The 8,571-nt window shown below is 39.3% G+C and overlaps 2 long non-coding RNA genes across 2 annotated transcripts in view; one reads left to right on the top strand and one right to left on the bottom strand.

Moving 5' to 3' along the window:
• LOC106941394 (uncharacterized) overlaps window positions 1-8,571 on the bottom strand; it is an 18,978-nt gene that overhangs the window by 4,612 nt on the left and 5,795 nt on the right. Inside the window, exon 2 of the long non-coding RNA XR_001423349.1 lies at window positions 2,534-2,549. This is a non-coding gene — a long non-coding RNA (uncharacterized LOC106941394). The remainder of the gene's footprint in view (window positions 1-2,533; window positions 2,550-8,571) is intronic.
• Window positions 1,917-4,594, top strand: LOC106941393 (uncharacterized). Its single transcript, XR_001423348.1, has 3 exons — window positions 1,917-2,099; window positions 2,167-3,709; window positions 3,779-4,594. It is a non-coding gene; the product is annotated as an uncharacterized LOC106941393 (long non-coding RNA).

Genomic DNA, 8,571 nt, shown 5'->3' with positions numbered 1-8,571 from the left:
ACCAGTAGCCAGATGTTTCTGTTCTTCTCTTGGTTTGTTGTACTTCATGTCAGATGGACTTCAAAATGACATAGTCGCTTTCTGTGGTACTGAAACGTGTTAGCTCTGCTGTTACGGGCATGTCCATGTTGTAAAGTTAAATTATCATGAGCTTTATTATTTGGGCCTGGTCATTAGCCTGGCCCAAATAGGCTAATGACCTATTGGGTCATTAGCTAATGACCCCCTGGGGGTCATTAGCCCCACCCCCAGGGGTGGGGCTAATGACCGGGGCTTGTTGGGGCTAATGACAAGCCCAGGGGCTAATGACGGCTTGTTGCCGTCTTGTTGACGCAGTAGTGGAACAAGATCCACGCCATCTTGTTCCGCTACCACGTTTGCCTGAGGAGAGGAGGCAGCAGTATGGCGTCTTGTCTGGAGCTTATTATAAAAAGGTAAATTCTATGATAAAATGATGTTTTTTACTTTTTTTATGGAGGCATTATTTTTCCGTTTACGCAAGAGTATCGATTCATATACATAGTTCGATTAACGTACGTTTATTTGTTTGGATATCACGGTATGTTTATTATCTTAACCGAACATTGAAACTGTCAGGAAAATCTGGAGGCCATCTGAGTTAACGTTATTTAGCTGCGGGGTCGTTTTCTTTAAATTTTTGGCTGTAGACTGCAAAATAGGGGAATGGCTGTGCTGGACCATTGGCTTGATCTATGCCACAGGTGTCAAACTCCAGTCCCGGAGGAACACTGCCCTGCAACATTTAGATGTGCCGCTGCTGCACCACACCTGAATACAATAATTAGGTGATTAGCAGGACTCTGGAGAACATAGCTACACAATGAGGAGGCAATTAAGCCATTTGACTCTGGTGTTTTGTACCTGTGGCACATCTAAAAACTGCCAAAATGTTTTTTTCTTTGTCAGTGTGTCATGTTGGTGACTGAAGCCTGTTATGATGACTTCAACACATTTCTTCAGACAGGTTGGCACGACTTTTAATGCTGTCCAAAAATGTTTCTATAAGCTGACTAATTTCTTTAGTAATTATTTCTGACTTTTTTATGCTTTATCTTGTAAACCAGGTGGGCAGAGTAATGTGAATAAATATGACGGTGACACACACAGGTGAGTCTGATTAGTTTTGCTCACACTACTTTTTAAAATATTTATTTATTATCTTAATGTTTCTGCTATATTTCTTGTTTTTCCTTCCAGGCTGGAAGTCTTCCTCCTCCACATTGGCAAAAACAAGAGCAGCACCAAAGACACTTCACCATCAGTGATCACAAGACCATCCATGGCCGCTTCCAGTGAACTTTCAAAGCTTCACCTTCAGTGCAAAGTACCATGAATCAATGACCTTTGTTGTATATTGCTGTCAGTGCTGTTTGATGTTTTGAAATAAAAGTAGATTACATACTGCAACTGGTGCTGGTGTTTTTGTAGCATCTAATGTGGCATCTAATGTCTTTTAAAATGAATTTGGGGATTATTGATGACCAGTAGTTTCTGGGGGGGGAAAAAAGGTTTTAATTGCTGTAGTGGCTTTTATTTGGTAGTAAATTGACAAAAAAAGTGAGTAATGAGAGAAGGGGAAGACTGAGAAGTGAACCCACAACAGCCGCATTGAAAACTAGAGCCTTCATTGTGGGTTGTGCTTAACCCCTGCACCACCACAGCACACCCTGCCAGTAGTATGTCAAAACTCAGAGTTCTGTGCTAATATATACTTTACGCAATTCTGTGTTAGATTAACATGTTCATAGTGTTAACTTTTGACAATGTACACTAGTGTTGGGTAGATTAACACTGAAGTATGTTTGATTTCAACTACTGTGAGTGTTGATTCAACTCTATCACAAATAACACTTTCAAAAGTGTAACTTCAACACCATCCAGAGTGGACCAATATAGACACTTTCAAAGTGTTGAATTTAACTCTGTAGGAGTTGATGGAACACTTCCAAATTTGCTGTGTATTTCTTCAAGACCAAATAGAGCTCAACAAAGTTATTTAAAAAAAAAAAGTTTTAACAGAATAAGAGCAAGATTTTAAGCTGAATCTCAAGTTCTTCTGGAGATACTGGCCAGCTGCCGTCATTTCCAAACAGCATCAAGGAGCTCTGAAACACAGAGGTTAAGAAAGGCCTTAGGCCGTAACAGTACATTTTTTTAAAAAAATCTGTCTGGATACACTCTACTTCCTTAATGATGCTGCATAATGGGCCATGTTCACACATAAACATTCACTTACAGATAACAGCACGTAAACATGTCAATACGCAGAGCAGGTTAAAACAGCCTTTGTGACCTATAAACTACAGACTTTCTATTGTTGCCATGGCAGCGCCACATTTTCAGTGAGTGGGTATCCAGATTATTATGGTCTGTGTTTCCAGCCATGTGCTGATGACAGATGGAACAAGTTGCTATGGTAACACTAAGTATAGATGCAGAAGAGGACAAGCTGCTAAAGTCATTTTCCTCTTAGTGAGGTCACAACTCTGAAGAGAAAAATCAAACTACTCACATGTAACATTATTATTCTGAACTGAATTCTACCCATTCACTTCTAAAGTAAATGAACTGACATCCTGAATGATGTTCTTTACCTGCATGGAGGTGTTTTTCATCTTAAATTAGAAACACGGATGCACGAAAGTGTCCCAAACATTGCGAGAAATCAAAATCAGAGGCGCAACACAGAATATATGATTAAGCAACTTTTCTTTAAGCCTGAGCCATTGTTTTGCATTATTTAAAATGAACTGGCAAAGGAATACAGCCTTTAACTCTAATCTTACATGGCTTCAAAACTATTTTCTTAGAATGTCATTTCTAGCAGCCATTTGAACAACAATGATCTGCTGATCTGATTTGATGAAGAAATTGTCTTTACTTAAAGTTGGAATTTGGGGTATAGCAAAATTCACAAATACATATTCTCTCATTCTAATCATCTCTCTTCCTCATGACTTGGTAGAGACCTTCTCTATTGCTGAAATTAACTGTTTATTTTTCAGATTTGTTTTGGGAATTTAACCAACACCTGGTTATTTATTTAATGACTCCAAATAAAATAAAATAAAAACTATTTTAATTACATATACTTAAGTTTCAGAGGGGCTCCTTGTTTTCCATGAAGGAGGTATTCTTATCACTTCACTACAATAATTCCAAACCAGACATAAAAAAAAACATTTTTAAAAATCCCTTCTAAGAAATGCACCAAATGTATATTTGTGAGTGAACATTAAAAGTAAATATTAAAAGGTTTCAGTTTCACACAAATACAAAGGCGGTAGGTAGCATAAATGTCCGGCTGTTGAAGTGAATTTTTCAGTGTCACTATCAAGCTAATTTTCTATTAGCAGCTTCACAAATCTTTACGATAAACATTAAATTACCATTGAACATGCGAATATACATGTATCTTTGCTTTTTTCTTTTCTCTTTATTTTATCTGTCCCTGAAGGATAAATCTTTTTTGGGACATTGTTTTGCTAATTTATCTTCCATCGGAGCTTTGGAGGTTTAGATGAGCACAGCTCATTGCATGGCAGCTCATATTACCGATGAAGCGTGACCTACTGCGGCCACCAGGGGTCCACCAAGGGTGTTACATAAGAGCGTGTCGGAAATTCGGGACCAGCTCATAACACGAGTACACAAGCCAAGAAAACCATGCTTTTGATTATGCCGTAAGGTAAGAACCTTCTTCGTGCATCATTCTCAAAATACCACAAAGCGTCTCTAATTCTGTCCCCGCACACAGAAAAGGCACAGAAGTCATTACCACGGTTTGTCCTCACCAACTTCATGTGCTTACTGGGTTTCTGTATCTACCTACCAGCAGCTTCCAGCAAAGCAGCCAAAACGAGATCATTTCCAGACGGTCACGGCGCGCGCATTCATTTCTCCCTCTTCCCAACGGCAACGCGAGTAGCCAGACGGACCCTTGCTGGCGCGAGGTGGAGTGGAACGCATATGAAACTCACGGCCACGGCGCGTGTTTATGCGAGATGAAGCTAGGTAGAGAGAGAACAGAGAGAGAGAGGACGTATCGACGTATATGCTATTCCACTGCAGGTGAATTAGAGCAGAAAAGATAAAGCTCTATTGACAGGCTATTGTGTCTCTCTCTGTCCTCGTTTTCTCTCTCACCGACGCAATACATCCCGCATTACCACCCTCCAATTGACCTTTTTCGACAAGTAGGATGTAGAAATAAAACATTTTAGCCCTCCCTCAACTATGATTTATGTTACATGGAAGGCTGTAGGAACCTCTAAAGTCAAGAAAAACAGAAATATAACCTTGGCTTAAAAAAATTGGTATATCAAAGCAATAGACCAACAAATACAAAATTAAAATTACATTTGTTGGCATAAAGAACTTATGTGATCAAAGCTTTATCAATTATATTTGCTACAGATTTTTGTTGTATTTTTGCAACTTCCTTTTGTCTGCTTCACTTTTTCCCTATACTTGAGTTGCTCCCTTACTTACTCTTCTATACATTTTTTTTGTAAATAAATAAATTTTTCCAAAAGTTACTTATTTACAGGTAACTTTCTCCATTTTCCTCAGTATTTTATTTTTTAGTTGGCTCTAGTGGACTTTATTTGAAAGGCCACTAGAGCCTTTCAAATAAGGCTCTAGTTGCCTTTATTTGAAAGTAGTTTGACAGGAAAGAGGGTTATAAGAGAGGGGGAAGACATGCAGCAAATGTTGCCAGGCTAGGAATCAAACCTGCGACCACTGCCACAAGGACCAAGGCCTCAATACATGGGTTGTGTTTTGCCCCTGTGCCACCACAGCACCCCTTTTCCTCTGTATTTTCACCCTACTTTTTTCTCTGGCCTCTTTCTGTTCCCACGTTATATTTCTGTGATCTCATCTCTACACTGTAAAAAAAAAAAAATCGTCTCTAATCGTCTATACGAGCAGCTGTGGTTCCCAGAATTTTACTGTATAAATATGGTAAAGTCCTGGCAACCACAACTCCCGGTATTTTACCATATTTAATAAAATATGGAAATACTGTATTTAGTAAAAATACGGTAAATTACCACGAGCTATGGTTGCCACACGATAAAAAAAAAAAAAACTGCTCTGATTTAAGGTAAAATACTGGCAGCTGTGATTGTCAGAACTTTACTGTCTTTATATGGTAAAATTCTGCCAATAAAAACTGCCAGTATTTTACCACATTTGCTAAAATACAATAAAATTGCAAATATGGTAAAAGGCCAGTATTTTACCATATTTGCAAAAATAACGTAAAATACTGGCAAACAAAACTGCTATTATTTTACAGTATTGGCTGAAATACCGTAAAATTGTGGCAACCACAGCTGCCGGTATTTTACTGTATTTCCTAAAATGTGGTTTTATCATAGCAAAAATGGCCGTACTGTGTGAGGTATTATGGTATAATATTTTGGCATCTGTCACTTTAACAGTTCAGAACTGTAAACTTTTTATGGCAACTTACTATAAAAAACCTCCAACACGTATACCGTAAACATTAGTCTACATAAGTGAAAAGCACAGCAGGATTGGGTGAAACATTATGACATTTTGTTGTAAAAATCAACATTATGGTAAATTACTGGTTGCCGTTAACGTTGACAGCCCCAATACATATATGTGCGAGAGAAAATAAAAAAAACAGCTGAGGCACCCTACCCTCAAACAACTTATGCAACAAGACCAGAATATATCCATCTGCATATTCTGGGTGAAAAATATTATCAACTGAACTAAAAAGCACTTTTGTTGCACATAATACTAGCTGAGATATAACCAAAATTAGCTTTATCAAACAATGTTGCCATCCGTTTACCTCTAGATTCCACAGATTCAAGCCAAGTTGTGCCAATCTCACTTTGATAGATCTTTATCAAGTCCAAAATTTGGTGGTCATGGCCTAATTTCCACAGTGCCCTATGGAAATGTTTTAAAATATTTACCAACAATTATGAAACTTGGTACACGTTTATCTTAACAAGACCTACAACAAAGTCTCTTGGAACCATGGTCTAAACCAGGGGTCCCCAAACTACGGCCCTCGGGCCGGATCCGGCCCACCTCCACATTTGGTCCGGCCCCCTGAACAATACCAGAAAGCATTCAGATTTTTTTTTTCATTTACCGTATTTTCCGGACTATAAACCATTTATATGTGGATTTTTCTTCAACCACCAGGGGGCTCTTTAGCAGGAAGTGAATCATTGGAAGTCTCGGGTTACTTGCGTGCCAACATTGAGCCCACAAGCAGCAAAATGAGTAAGAAATGGATCAGAAATGGATCAAACTTTGTAAAGTTTCTTTGCAAAGGGGAAAAGGCCCAGAGAAGAGACAGGAGAATGGATTTATCCCGGACCGGTAGGTGAGTCCCACATTACAAGCCGCTCTGTGTAACATGCGGCGACCGGCTGCTAATGAGGCAATGAAGCTTCAAGCTGCTTTGCCACTAGAGACCAAGCAGGCTGTGGATATAAGCAACACTTCGGGTGTCATTGTCTCCCATCACTCCCAGATGGGACCGTCTCGTTGCAGAGAAACAAGCTCAGGGCTCCCGTTAGTCTTTATCGTGAGTTAAAATTTTCACGAAAGTAAAATGCTCGTTTTTGTGGCGCATCTGTATCTTATTTTGAAGGGATATATAAGTGTTACCATAGCGACCAGAGTCAGAGCGTTTGGGCAGTGGTCGAGATGAGATGAGATGAGCTTGTGAGTCTTAAGTCTGGTTTAGACGGCAAGATTTAAGGATTGTCAGCCTATTCTCCAAACCTTTGTGACCACAGAGCTGATAAAAGTACAACAGGTTCGATCGGTTCGTGTCTCCAAGGCAGGAGCAACACGAACCGATTCCAGAGGATAATCCAGTAAAAACCCCCAACATAGCGGGAATTTAGAATAACCAAACACGGATGACGATGTAGAAGCAATAGTGATAGTTTGTGGAGTCATTTTAAGAGATAAAAGAAACAAAAAGAAAAGGCGGTGGATAAAAGACAGCGGGAGCAGCCGCTCCATTTGGAGGCGACTATGTTTTTTTCATAGTTAACATTTTTAACTGAATAAACATAAACATATATAATAATGACCTTTATATATAATAATAAACATTTCCACATATCATCTCCGATATGTCAGCTGTTTGGGATTCCCCTCTGTTCTGATGTCACTGCACTTTCTGATTGGCTACTGTCACATTCAGCAGGTTGTATTCTCGTTCCAAAGTCAGGGAAAACCCCACTGGCTGCGATAAAAGGGCCAAGACAACCCAAATAGGGCATATTCAGGATTTAGTGGAAACACCAATATGCAGAAGCCTTATCTGACTGTTCATTCCCCACCCCCGGGCCGCAACAAAATGTCCAAGTCTTGACTGGTCCGCGGTAATAAAAAGGTTGGGGACAACTGATTTAGCACATGCTAGTACCAGACACACGAAGGTTCAGCACTTTTACTGTTACAGTTACCATTAGGAAACTACCGTAATAAGTTCTGTTAAATCTAAACTTGGCAACTTTTTCTTTATCAACCCTAATAAAAGTGATGTTCAATTGACCTGTTATGACTCAAATTTTGGGTGTCCGCCCCCCTCTGCTGCTGCTGCATTGTTGTGGAAAACCTGGAGCGGCAGAGATATCTGCGGCTTATATGTGAATGTTTACTGGTTTACTTAAAAAAAAAAAATAAAAATAAAAAATTGGGGTTGTGGTTTATAGTCCGGTGCGGCTCATAGTTCGGAAAATACGGACTATAATCCTTACTGGACTTTTTTCTGTGAAGAACCCAGAGAATGTTATTTGATTGTACTTTTTAGAAAACAATATATTTTTACATTTAGGCACTCCTGCAAACGTCACTTTTTCTGTTACAAACTGACTCCGGCCCCCCACCAGAGAAAGGAAAAGTTATGTGGCCCTCACAGGAAAAAGTTTGGGAACCCCTGGTCTAAACCCAACAAGCTATTTCGGATCAAAGCCACACAGTAAATCCCAAATGTCAAATAAGCAGTTTCAGAGCATGTGAACTCTGTAAGAGTCAATTCAACAACAGTGAGCGTAAAATATGCAGTGTTGGTGTAAAAATTCAGAGCTAAAATAGATTTTTTAAAATTTACTCGTTAGACTGTAACTTGTCAAGTGTTAAATAAAATGCACTCTTTCAGAGATGAAGCCTTGGCGTAAATTCAAACTGGAAGACTCTCTAGTCTCACCTGGATCATCTAGGGCAGTGTTTTTCAACCACTGTTCCGCGGCACACTAGTGGAATAATTTCCACTAGTGTACAGTACCATAGGTGAAATTATTCAATTTCACCTATGGTACTGTACTTTCCGGACTATAAGCTGCTACTTTTTTCCTAAACTTTGAACCATGCGGATTGTAGCCCTGTGTGGCTTTTCTGTGTAATTTTCTTCAACCACCAGGGGGCTCTCTAGCAGGAAGTCAATCATTAGAAGTCAAAATTGTAGATCAAAGAAGAACGCGTTAATTTTCATTCAGAACAACCACATGATGCTAGCAGCAGTTACGACGGAGATCATAC

This window comes from Poecilia latipinna, unplaced genomic scaffold (genome assembly GCF_001443285.1).
Source record: "Poecilia latipinna isolate Pla-1442-1.1 unplaced genomic scaffold, P_latipinna-1.0 Scaffold3639, whole genome shotgun sequence".
Taxonomy (NCBI): Eukaryota; Metazoa; Chordata; class Actinopteri; order Cyprinodontiformes; family Poeciliidae; genus Poecilia; species Poecilia latipinna.
Note: the sequence above shows the minus strand (reverse complement) of the source record. Positions and strands in the feature narration are given on the sequence as shown.